This window comes from Acipenser ruthenus, chromosome 4 (assembly GCF_902713425.1).
Source record: "Acipenser ruthenus chromosome 4, fAciRut3.2 maternal haplotype, whole genome shotgun sequence".
Lineage (NCBI taxonomy): Eukaryota > Metazoa > Chordata > Actinopteri > Acipenseriformes > Acipenseridae > Acipenser > Acipenser ruthenus.
The window spans coordinates 29,736,621-29,749,775 of NC_081192.1; the positions used below are offsets into that span (position 1 = coordinate 29,736,621).

Consider the following 13,155-nt stretch of genomic DNA (forward strand, 5'->3'; position numbering starts at 1 on the left):
TTAGAGTTTTAATTCTACAACAAAACAAAACACCTGTATTTACCTCCCTAGTGCAAGTTAAAGGGTACATCAGCACTACATGAAGAATAAAACAAACTATCCCACCTTACTGTTCCGAATGGATTCAGGCATTGTATAATAATCCGTATGCATCCACACATTTGCATAATGCTGTACTATTACTGTTCACAGCACCTCTTCTGAGCCAAAAAACATGACTTCTGCATGTACCCTCACATGTACTCTGAAATGTACCGGCGCATGACCAATGAAGCGCTGTATAAGCTATATTACCTCCGTGTGGAAACACACTAGATGTCTTGTAGTAGACATCTTTCACACTGTACAGGTTTCCTTCACAAAACGAAAGCAGGTACAAGTTCATTCATTCCTTATTTCCATAGTTCAGCCTTCTGTGTCACAAAATCCGGACGACGTGACAGTTTATATTCCTCAAAAATGTATCTGGAGGGACACAAGCTTCCCCTTTTGAAACTTGAAGCCACATTTAGACTGTACGGAGTTAAGTCACTTGTGATCAGTATTGCAGTGTTTCCACTTAAGCACATATGGATATTGTTTGATATGTTCTACGTCAAACCTTTTGAATGTCAAAGTGTGCATTCTTACTTTACCTGGTGACCCCTATCCATCATTTTCTTTTTTTTTATTAAATGCTTTGAATGGCTATGACCTTTTTACTGTGTTACCATGTCACACGATTGACACACAAATAAACAGCTTTTTGTGTGTAGCTACGACACACATCTTTGATAAAGATCACAGTTCAATGGAAGAATCTGCCTTTCAATATACAGTACCTGTATGTTACGTGATAATGATGAATAAATACAATTCTTAAAATAAATCTACTGTAGCAAAATGTACTGAATATTCTTAATACAGTAACTTTTTACAAATCCTTGCAGTCTCTTTTTTTAACAATTTAATTTTTCAAGTAAAACAAACATATTCTGTACAGTAGGGTCCTACGTGATACTGTCCTTGGGATACAGAACATAACCTTTTGAAAAATACTTGCCACACAGTGACAGAAGTAGTGCAGTGCCTTTGTGTTTAGGATGTACAGTGCCATTGAGATTTTGCAGTATAAGGCAGGTTTATTGGCATCACAAAATGTTTATTCACGCGTCATCACTGTGGGGTTAACATTTAAATCACATTGCCTTTGCCATCCATTACCTTGACAAGGAGGAATATCTTGTAGATTCATGAAGAAGATTGCCTAATATATTCTGTGGTCTTGATTAATATTCCTGGCCTCTGTGCTGAACAAAAAAAAAAAAAGTGGGGTGAGGGGGGGGGGGGGGGGGGGTAGAAGAGGGTGACATAATTTGTTCATCCCTACATTCTGTTTGTTATCTACAGTAATTGGTCCTGAGCGTTGCTTGGTTTCATCATCACTGCAGCTCTTTTATAATGCTGCACAATTTGCAATTCAATTGGATTGTTGCTGCTGTGCTTTGGGAAGTCTTTCATAGTCGAGCTTTTATTTTTACGTATTTATTTAAATGCTTCCTTGGATAAACCTATGCAGTGTTTGATGATGATATTATTATTATTATTATTATTATTATTATTATTATTCCTTCCTTCCTTAACCCCTTTCCACCCATGTGACTACTACAGCCTTATCAGGTTGCCCCAGGCAACCAATTGGCAATTTATCCTTCTTAAAGTGGATTTCAGTTGGTGTTCAAAGCTGCCTGTTTTGTCATTGATCATGTTAAGGCACCACAAAGGAAGCTGTTATTAATGGACTCTTAAATTCAAAAGAAATCAATGGCTTTCACAACCAATGCCTTCATTGCATGTGCACCCAAGCTGAAAAATTGAACTCTTTGTTTTCAAAAGAACATTATTTCATTTTAGTAGACATTTTTTGCAGTTACTTTAACAATCTTATGTTAGTCGTTTAAGGTAATTGAAATGAATACCTTCTGTGTATTTAATTTACAGCGACTTTAATTATTTACAAAAAATATCTGCTAGGAATTACATAATTTTGTTTGTGTGTACTGTAATCTACAGTATTATGGTGGTGCATGCTTTTTTGTACCGGGTACGATCGTATTTATAATTTGGTTTTAGAGCAAATTGTGTGATTACAGTGAGAAAACAGTAACATCTTGCATAAGTCTGGGAACATTTACTCCTGCTTCACCGTCTTTTCCCCTTTGTCTGAATACATGAGGCTAGACTCTTATAGCATTAAAAAAAATAATAATAATCATGATGGATCCAGTTGTAACAATCTCATTAACAGACACTCTTATTTGTGTAGGCCTATATACTCAACATAGTACTTTAGACTGCTGCAGTAGTAGGCCAAAGTAGGGTAAACTGCCGTGTGTCGATATCCCTCATTGTTCAGTGCGTTCCACAGTGACTCCTGCTGGTAAAAGCTGCAGCTGCTGGCCCTCTGTCTAGCACCTGTCAGTTCTGGCTCCAGACAAGCAGCCAGCCAGACGTGCATGCAGTTGTCTGTGTAGGATTTCCATTTCTTCATTAAGTAACCCCCTCCCTCCTCCCTCCCCAATTGGCCCTCCATCAGCAAGCAACATCAGTGCATAAAGGATCCCTGTGCCATGTGCCATCAGGATTTGGAAAGTTGCCACTTAGGTTATCTCCCCCCCGCTTCTCCTCCTTCACCCCCTGGCTGGCTGGCTGGACGTGATGGCAGTGCTTGCATTTCACTTTCAGAATATGGGAGGAGAGAGGGAGGGTTCCAGAGTCGTCCCCCCCCCCCCCCCCCCCCCCCCCCCCCTCCATAGGGTTCCAATTTCTAGGGGGAGGGATTATACATTTTTTGTGGGGGACATAAAAAAAAAGGTAAAATAAACCCTGACACCTACTTAATTTCTAAAGCTTCGAAGCACATCTGTATGAAAATTGTGAGATTCCTGCAATCGCTCACGAAATACAAACCCTGGATGGCATTCTGGTTTATATTTTGTTTTTTTAAAGCAGCTCAGTAGTTGTGTGAAGTACTGTGAAAAATGACTTGGTATCATGAGTGGCTAAAGATCTGGAACACCTGTTAAACTTGACTAATTAAGCCAATAATTGGTGCAATTAAGTAACTGAGAACTTGATTGAAACGAAAACCAGCAGACCCAGTAGCTCTCCAGGACCAGGGTTGGAGACCCCTGGTTTAGAGTATGTGTACGGAAAATATTTTTTGTTTTCATTTGGTGTTTTCTGTAGTCTTACACCTATACGTTGTAGTACTGTAAATTTTATATATATATATATATGTATATATATACAGTACTGTGCAAAAGTTTTAGGCAGGTGTGAAAAAATGCTGTAAAGTAAGAATGCTTTCAAAAATAGACATGTTAATAGTTTATATTTATCAATTAACAAAATGCAAAGTGAGTGAACAGAAGAAAAATCTACATCAAATCAATATTTGGTGTGACCACCCTTTGCCTTCAAAACAGCATCAATTCTTCTAGGTACACTTGCACACAGTTTTTGAAGGAACTCGGCAGGTAGGTTGGCCCAAACATCTTGGAGAACTAACCACAGTTGTTCTGTAGATTTAGGCAGCCTCAGTTGCTTCTCTCTCTTCATGTAATCCCAGACAGACTCGATGATGTTGAGATCAGGGCTCTGTGGGGGCCATACCATCACTTCCAGGACTCCTTGTTCTTCTTTACGCTGAAGATAGTTCTTAATGACTTTCGCTGTATGTTTGGGGTCGTTGTCATGCTGCAGAATACATTTGGGGCCAATCAGATGTCTCCCTGATGGTATTGCATGATGGATAAGTATCTGCCTGTACTTCTCAGCATTGAGGAGACCATTATTTCTGACCAAATCCCCAATTCCATTTGCAGAAATGCAGCGCCAAACTTGCAAGGAACCTCCACCATGCTTCACTGTTGCCTGCAGACACCGCTGTCCAGCCCTTCGGCGAACAAACTGCCTTCTGCTACAGCCAAATATTTCAAATTTTGACTCATCAGTCCAGAGCACCTGCTGCCATTTTTCTGCACCCCAGTTCCTGTGTTTTTGTGCATAGTTGAGTCGCTTGGCCTTGTTTCCACGTCGGAGGTATGGTTTTTTGGCCCCAAGTCTTCCATGAAGGCCACTTCTGACCAGACTTCTCCGGACAGTAGATGGGTGTACCAGGGTCCCACTGTTTTCTGCCAATTCTGAGCTGATGGCACTGCTGGACATCTTCCGATTGTGAAGGGAAGTAAGCATTATGTGTCTTTCATCTGCTGCAGTAAGTTTCCTTGGCCGACCACTTCGTCTACGGTCCTCAACGTTGCTTGTTTCTTTGTGCTTCTTCAAAAGAGCTTGGACAGCACATCTGGAAACCCCTGTCTGCCTTGAAATTTCTGCCTGGGGAGACCTTGCTGATGCAGTAGAACTACCTTGTGTCTTGTTACTGTGCTCAGTCTTGCCATGGTGTATGACTTTTGACAGTAAACTGTCTTCAGCAACCTCACCTTGTTAGCTGAGTTTGGCTGTTCCTCACCCAGTTTTATTCCTCCTACACAGCTGTTTCTGTTTCAGTTAATGATTGTGTTTCAACCTACATATTGAATTGCTGATCATTAGCACCTGTTTGGTATAATTGTTTAATCATACACCTGACTATATGCCTACAAAATCCCTGACTTTGTGCAAGTGTACCTAGAAGAATTGATGCTGTTTTGAAGGCAAAGGGTAGTCACACCAAATATGGATTTGATTTAGATTTTTCTTCTGTTCACTCACTTTGTGTTTAGTTAATTGATAAATATAATCTATTAACATGTATATTTTTGAAAGCATTCTTACTTTACAGCATTTTTTCACACCTGCCTAAAACTTTTGCACAGTACTGTGTGTATATATATATATATATATATATAATACACACACACACACATATATATACATATACATATATATACATACACATAAACTCTGTTGGAGGGCCTATAATCTATAATTTTAATATTTGTTTTATTGATATATTTGTTATTTATATTATGTCAGAGGTGGCCAAACCGCGGCTCTTGGGCAGTTCAAGTCCGGCTCCCAGTGAAATGCTGGGTGACGCTCACGTTGTGGCTCAAATGAACTGAAGAAAGAATAATAAACAAAAACAGAGAAAGTAAAAATAAACACAAGAAGTTTATTATTTTTGTTTTCTGTATTCAGAGAGCCGGATGTGCAGTGTACATTTTATAATTTTGAATTAAGTGCTTGTTCATTTCGTGGAGACAGTGGCATTGAGCAACCATCCACGAGCAATAAACAAACGTATGAGGCTTTAAACCAGACTGGGAGAAAGTTTGCTTTCACTGAAAACAGTGGTAAACCTCTATCTCACCTGCAACAAATCATACACACTGTAGTCTGTACAAGGCGAGCAACATCAAACATCATTTGAAACAAATCGCAACACATTTTCATCTGAATGTCCTCCTGGATCAGACTTAAGGCAGATGCTCCTTTCAGCATTCAGTAAAGAAGCTGATATAACGACTCCAGCGAGTTCTGTATGGCAAGCATGGAATATCGATCGTGGCAAACGTCCGTATTCAGATGAATGAATCTTTTTATAAAATTGGACTGTTGGTGCTAGACTAGAGAATGCATGTTTTCAATGTTACCGTATATTGCAGGTCTAAAATTGATATTCTATTTACATATCTTATGTCTTGTCATGAGCAGGTACTTTTAATCCCTTTCAAAATAAATACAGTGCATTTGTCATCCACAAAGCTCTCAAAGGTATTTAATATATGCAGCAGTAATACAAAACAAAAGCATATATATATATTTTTTAACCCAGCATGTTACATTTAAAGTTTAATACATAGATCTACAGTACAATAAAAAATACACAGAAACTGTGCAGGTTCTGCAATGTTCTATCCCTTGTTCATGTGTATTTTGCTGCCATCAAGAGGTAGCCTAACAATTACTGTACTGCACAACAATGCTAGTATTTAAAATGTCTTGCTTGCAAAGATTTAATCTCTTACAGTACGTGTCTTTCGGCTCTCGACCATATGGAAATTTTGGTATGCGGTTTGTAAGATCAGGACGTTTGGCCACCCCTGTATTATGCCAATAAAAGGGTGTTTATTTGTTGTATCAATGCTGAAGATGGATTTCCACAGCTAGCTTAAAGTAAGACAAGGACATGCTGTATGACCATGGGCGTAGATCCCAGGGGTGTAGAACGGAATAGTCAATACGTACTGTACGTCATTAAAAAAAAAAAAAAAAAAAACAAAACAAAAGGATGTTATGAATATTCTGTGTACATACATTTGGTTAGCCTGCCATTTCGAGTGTGTAGAGCAGTCTTTCTTTTTACTGTATGTCTTAACTGTTGAAAGTTAAGTGCCTTCCCATTTGACACACAAACAGACATGCACAACAATGATTTTATAATTAATTATAAAACTGTTTGAACACTTTCTTTCTACCTGCTAATGGGCTGTTGATGTCAAAATGAAAAGAGCAATCTAAGCCAGCCAAAGCAATCTTAAGAGCAATCAGCGAGTGACAACATCAGACCTACAACCTCTCATCAGCCAGGACCTTCAATCTGGACAAGAGCAAAGAAACTCCCCCAAGTATTAATTCTGTTGATTACCCTGATTGCTGGAGTAAACAACAATATCTGGAATACAAAAAGAAATATAAATAGCTGTTTATTTGGAAGGTTCTGTCATGATGCAAATGCATTTAAATCCGGTCTGTTCGAGGTGTTACACAAGCCCCCTCGGTGGGTAGCATGTAGTTTTAGTATATTCCTGTTTGGAAGCACCCCGGAACTTCAACAGCAGTCACAAAAAAAAAAAAAATACCATATCTAAAAACAATTGACAGTAAAACAATGTGTTTATTTATTTCATTGTATAACATTAAAACACCAACTAGTCATTAAAAAAAATAAAAAAAGCTTAATAACATATTGTAGATGGCATTTAAAAACGATAAATATGGTAAAATCATCCAACCACCCACACCCCCGGGAATCTCTTTTTTTTTGTGCGTAACAGCACCTTTTTCAAACCACTTTAAATACTGCCCTTAGAAAACGGTGGTAAATCCGAAATAACATTTTTGTTAATAGCTACTTCGATCCTCATTTTATTAATAAATTTGACGGTAATTTTGAATCTCGAGTCTCTTTGGTTTATTGAGACTTTTGTTCTAAAAGTAATCCGAGAAAAAAATATTAAAATACCGAATACAAACTACAGTACTTTGGATAAACTGTATTTTAACTACTATATACAATTGTATTTGGAAAATACCATATCAAAATAAAAAATACCTTTAAAACAAAGTAAGATTTTCAAAGGTCAACGGACTCGTTTATTTTGTCAATAAATTAACTGAAACTTAAACTGGGCTGAGACATGACAAATTTAATTCATGAGCTTATGTGTTTTATGTGTTTTAGCTTTCTACCTGTGATTTTTATTTATTTATTTTTAGATCTGAAGCTAAAACAATGATTATTTGTCTGTCATATTTGGTGTCTGGACTTTCTTCAGTTTATCTATTTATGTTTAAACATTTTCTTTTAGCATTAAACACACAGCAAATGTATAACAAATAACATGATTTATAATAAAGAAGCAAATAAAATAATTTTATTAAAAGCATTAGTACATTTAACTGTAATATACTAACTTAATACTGCATTGTTTCAAAGCATTGGTACGTGGATGGAATTTGTTTAATTAAAATCGGCATATGATGTTCTTTTAAATTTTGGTCCTTGAAAAAGTCCTTAAGTCCTTGAATTTTTTTCCATGGCCTGTCTGAACCCTGAAATACTCATATTTCTTTTCTGTTTTTCAAATCAATTATTAATTCCATTTTATATCTTCCAATATATTTAACATTTCTACTCTTTCTGTCTTACTTTGATTGTTTACTGTCTATTACATTGTAAAAGTTAAGTGTGGTACATAATTCACCTAGGGTGTTGAAATAAAGGTCAAGTTCATTGACTATCATTCGCTTAACATGTATTAAATTGGTCAGAAACACACCATACATACAGTACTGTGCAAAAGTTTTAGGCAGGTGTGAAAAAATGCTGTAAAGTAAGAATGCTTTCAAAAATAGACATGTTAATAGTTTATATTTATCAATATATCAAAATGCAAAGTGAGTGAACAGAAGAAAAATCTACATCAAATCCATATTTGGTGTGACCACCCTTTGCCTTCAAAACAGCATCAATTCTTCTAGGTACACTTGCACACAGTTTTTGAAGGAACTCAGCAGGTAGGTTGGCCCAAACATCTTGGAGAACTAACCACAGTTGTTCTGTGGATTTAGGCAGCCTCAGTTGCTTCTCTCTCTTCATGTAATCCCAGACAGACTCGATGATGTTGAGATCAGGGCTCTGCGGGGGCCATACCATCACTTCCAGGACTCCTTGTTCTTCTTTACGCTGAAGATAGTTCTTAATGACTTTCGCTGTATGTTTGGGGTCTTTGTCATGCTGCAGAATAAATTTGGGGCCAATCAGATGCCTCCCTGATGGTATTGCATTATGGATAAGTATCTGCCTGTACTTCTCAGCATTGAGGAGACCATTAATTCTGACCAAATCCCCAACTCCATTTCCAGAAATGCAGCCCCAAACTTGCAAGGAACCTCCACCATGCTTCACTGTTGCCTGCAGACACTCATTCGTGTACCGCTGTCCAGCCCTTTGGCGAACAAACTGCCTTCTACTACAGCCAAATATTTCAAATTTTGACTCATCAGTCCAGAGCACCTGCTGCCATTTTTCTGCACCCCAGTTCCTGTGTTTTTGTGCATAGTTGAGTCGCTTGGCTTTGTTTCCACGTCGGAGGTATGGCTTTTTGGCTGCAAGTCTTCCATGAAGGCCACTTCTGACCAGACTTCTCCGGACAGTAGATGGGTGTACCAGGGTCCCACTGTTTTCTGCCAATTCTGAGCTGATGGCACTGCTGGACATCTTCCGATTGTGAAGGGAAGTAAGCATGATGTGTCTTTCATCTGCTGCAGTAAGTTTCCTTGGCCGACCACTGCGTCTACAGTCCTCAACGTTGCCCGTTTCTTTGTGCTTCTTCAAAAGAGCTTGGACAGCACATCTGGAAACCCCTGTCTGCCTTGAAATTTCTGCTTGGGGAGACCTTGCTGATGCAGTAGAACTACCTTGTGTCTTGTTACTGTGCTCAGTCTTGCCATGGTGTATGACTTTTGACAGTAAACTGTCTTCAGCAACCTCACCTTGTTAGCTGAGTTTGGCTGTTCCTCATCCAGTTTTATTCCTCCTACACAGCTGTTTCTGTTTCAGTTAATGATTGTGTTTCAACCTACATATTGAATTGATGATCATTAGCACCTGTTTGGTATAATTGTTTAATCATACACCTGACTATATGCCTACAAAATCCCTGACTTTGTGCAAGTGTACCTAGAAGAATTGATGCTGTTTTGAAGGCAAAGGGTAGTCTCACCAAATATGGATTTGATTTAGATTTTTCTTCTGTTCACTCACTTTGCGTTTAGTTAATTGATAAATATAATCTATTAACATGTCTATTTTTGAAAGCATTCTTACTTTACAGCATTTTTTCACACCTGCCTAAAACTTTTGCACAGTACTGTACATACATACATACATACATACATACACACATACAGATATGCTCAAATTTGTTGGTACCCCTCCACAAAAAACGAAGAATGCACAATTTTCTCTGAAATAACTTGAAACTGACAAAACTAATTGGCATCCACCATTGTTTATTCCATATTTAATAGAAATCAGACTTTGCTTTTGATTTTTTTTCAACATAATATTGTAAATAAGAAAACAAATGAAAATGGCATGGACAAAAATGATGGGACCGCTAACCTAATATTTTGTTGCACAACCTTTAGAGGCAATCACTGCAATCAAACGTTTTCTGTAGCTCTCAATGAGACTTCTGCACCTGTTAACAGGTAGTCTGGCTCACTCTTCCTGAGCAAACTGCTCCAGCTGTCTCAGGTTTGATGGGTGCCTTCTCCAGACTGCAAGTTGCAGCTCTTTCCATATATGTTCGATAGGATTCAGATCAGGACTCATAGAAGGCCACTTCAGAATAGTCCAATGTTTTGTTCTTATCCATTCTTGGGTGCTTTTAGCTGTGTGTTTTGGGTCATTATCCTGTTGGAGGACCCATGACCTGCGACTGAGACAGAGCTTTGACACTGGGCAGTACGTTTCACTCCTGAATGCCTTGAAAGTCTTGAGATTTCATTGTGCCCTGCACAGATTCAAGGCACCCTGTGCCAGGCACAGCAAAGCAGCCCCAAAACATAACCGAGCCTCCTCCATGTTTCACTGTAGGTATGGTGTTCTTTTCTTTGAAAGCTTCATTTTTTCGTCTGTGAACATAGAGCTGATGTGACTTGCCAAAAAGCTCCAGTTTTGACTCATCTGTCCAAAGAACATTCTCCCAGAAGGATTGTGGCTTGTCAATATGCATTTTAGCAAATTCCAGTCTGGCTTTTTTATGTTTTTCTGTCAAAAGTGGAGTCCTCCTGGGTCTTCTTCCATGGAGCCCACTTTCGCTCAAAAAGCGACGGATGGTGCGAGCAGAAACTGACGTACCTTCACCTTGGAGTTCAGCTTGTATCTCTTTGGCAGTTATCCTTGGTTCTTTTTCTACCATTCGCACTATCCTTCTGTTCAATCTGGGGTCGATTTTCCTCTTGCGGCCGCGCCCAGGGAGGTTGGCTACAGTTCCATGGACCTTAAACTTCTTAATAATATTTGCAACTGTTGTCACAGGAACATCAAGCTGCTTGGAGATGGTCTTGTAGCCTTTACCTTTACCATGCTTGTCTATTATTTTCTTTCTGATCTCCTCAGACAACTCTCTCCTTTGCTTTCTCTGGTCCATGTTCAGTGTGGTGCACACAATGATACCAAACAGCACAGTGACTACTTTTCTCCATTTAAATAGGCTAAATGTCTGATTACAAGATTGGAGACATGTGTGATACTAATTAAAGAAACTAATTAGTTTGAAATATCACTATAATCCAATTATTTATTATCTTTTCTAAGGGGTACCAACAAATGTGTCCAGGCCATTTTAGAATATCTTTGTAGAATAAGCAATAATTCATCTCTTTTCACAGCTTCTTTTCTTTATTCTATGACATACCAAAGGCATGCAAGTATACATGATAAAATAGCTTTTAATTTCATCACTTTTAAGGAGGAATGAAGCATTATTTCAATGAGCTGTAAGGGTACCAACAAATTTGAGCACGTCTGTACATACATATTGCAATTTATTGACATGATTATTAATACATGATTGATTGTTGCGATCATAATCAGCTCAATGTAAGAGACCACAACCGCAAAAAAGCGAGCAGAAAACAAAATGAGGTTACAACCCCCCCCCCCCCACCAAGGTTTTCAGACAGATCAACACCACTGTGTATGACTGTAAAGCAAGCTGCCGTGCAGTAGTGAACCAGGTGTCTATATGCAGTATTTAGTGTGAAAGAGCAGTACAGTACCTTTTTATTAATAAATTGTCTGCCCTGGGGTGGAGGGGAGTGAGTTGGCTTCTAGTTTGCTCTGTGATTCAGAAACTGGAAACCTCTCATTTGCTTTAGCAGGACAGTTTTGTCTTTTGGCCGGTGTGGGAGAATGGACAGCTACTGCATGGCTTCCTCACTGGACTGCTCCCCATCCAGTGATAATACTGTGCAGGAGCTTTAGGCCTGGCAGTGGTCTACAGTGTGCTTAAGTGACATAATGTGTTATGTTTGGCAGTGAGGCCTGACCTAGTGCTGATTCAATCAGAAGTTCATGAAATCAATAACATAGGAGCCATGGACTTAAAACTGCATAGTCGCTGCTTCAGATTTCTTCATTAGCACTGAATTTGTTTGTCACTTTTTTTCTCTTTCAAAGATGTTACAGGGTTTTCAAATTTCCTTTTTTTTTTTTTTTTTAAACAAAAACCAAAAGGTGATTTCTGTACAATGCAGTACAGTTCTGTTGGAAGGGTATTTCACTGGGGGGCATAATAAAATTGCCGTTATGGTTTAGTTAATGCTGGCAATATAATATGCAGTATACAGTACTGCATACAATGAAGGATATCTTTCATTAGCAAGCTTTTGACTATCATTCTACTATTAACATAAAAGAAAAATATTAAAACGATAAATAATATAAAACTGGTAATTTTGTGCAAAGGTTGCAAGCATTTCTCAAACTGAATTTTATCAGGTAGCCTAAATAGTTTCTTCCTTCAGTCTTTTATATTTGTATTTAAAACCCTATTAAAAGAACATTCTAATCCAGAATGATGTATCTACAGTACAACAATAAACACACACTATGATGTGGGTCTAAGTAGGAAGCTGTGTTTTGTTATGGCAATCTAATACATTTCCCCTGTGTTAGCTATAACATTTGATAAGTAACTTGAAATGCAACTGTTCAAGAGCTGAAAACAAGTAAAAATATCTAATTAAGCAAATTATTAGTTCAATTAAGGGTCTAGTTAAGTAATTGAGAGCTTGGTTGGAATGAAAACCAGCAGCCACAGGGGGTCCCCAGAACCGAGTTTGAGAAGCACTATTGAAAAGCAGTTGGATCACACATTTTCACACAGGTCACATTTACAGTAGCCATCTGTTAGCTGCAGCTAAATCTAATTTCAGTTTTTTTTTAGCAGGGATTTTGCAATGGTCCCAATCTAGCTTTTAAACTGCTGTCTAAAAATAAATTAGAAATTTTGAGATTTGGGGATTAGTAACTTCATCGGGGTAATCGAGATCTCTGAAAGCAGTCATACTGTACAAGAGAATAAAGTAGATAAGTGACCTGATTTTTTGCAACACTTCTGTATTGAAAATGGTTTTGTATGTATTTTGATACTGTATTATTAAGTGATAATTTGGCCATGCAGTTGTCGCACAAGAAAATGGGTTGTAGTTTACACTTGTACAGTCGCAAGAGCTGTTGACAGAAAAGTGTTGCATCTGTGTGTTGGAGTGCCATCTTCAGCTTTCAGAATCACAGTTAATACTGCAGTGTAAGGTATGGCTGCAGGAGTCTGCAATCTGGCCTGGTTTGAAAGGATGACATCACCTCTTTGA

The 13,155-nt window shown here is 38.2% G+C and overlaps 1 protein-coding gene across 10 annotated transcripts in view; it reads left to right on the forward strand.

Annotated features, from left to right (window-relative positions):
- The window catches only part of LOC117399506 (triple functional domain protein), a 213,941-nt gene that overhangs the window by 96,990 nt on the left and 103,796 nt on the right, over positions 1 to 13,155 (forward strand). The gene's annotated exons all lie outside the window — the stretch shown is intronic.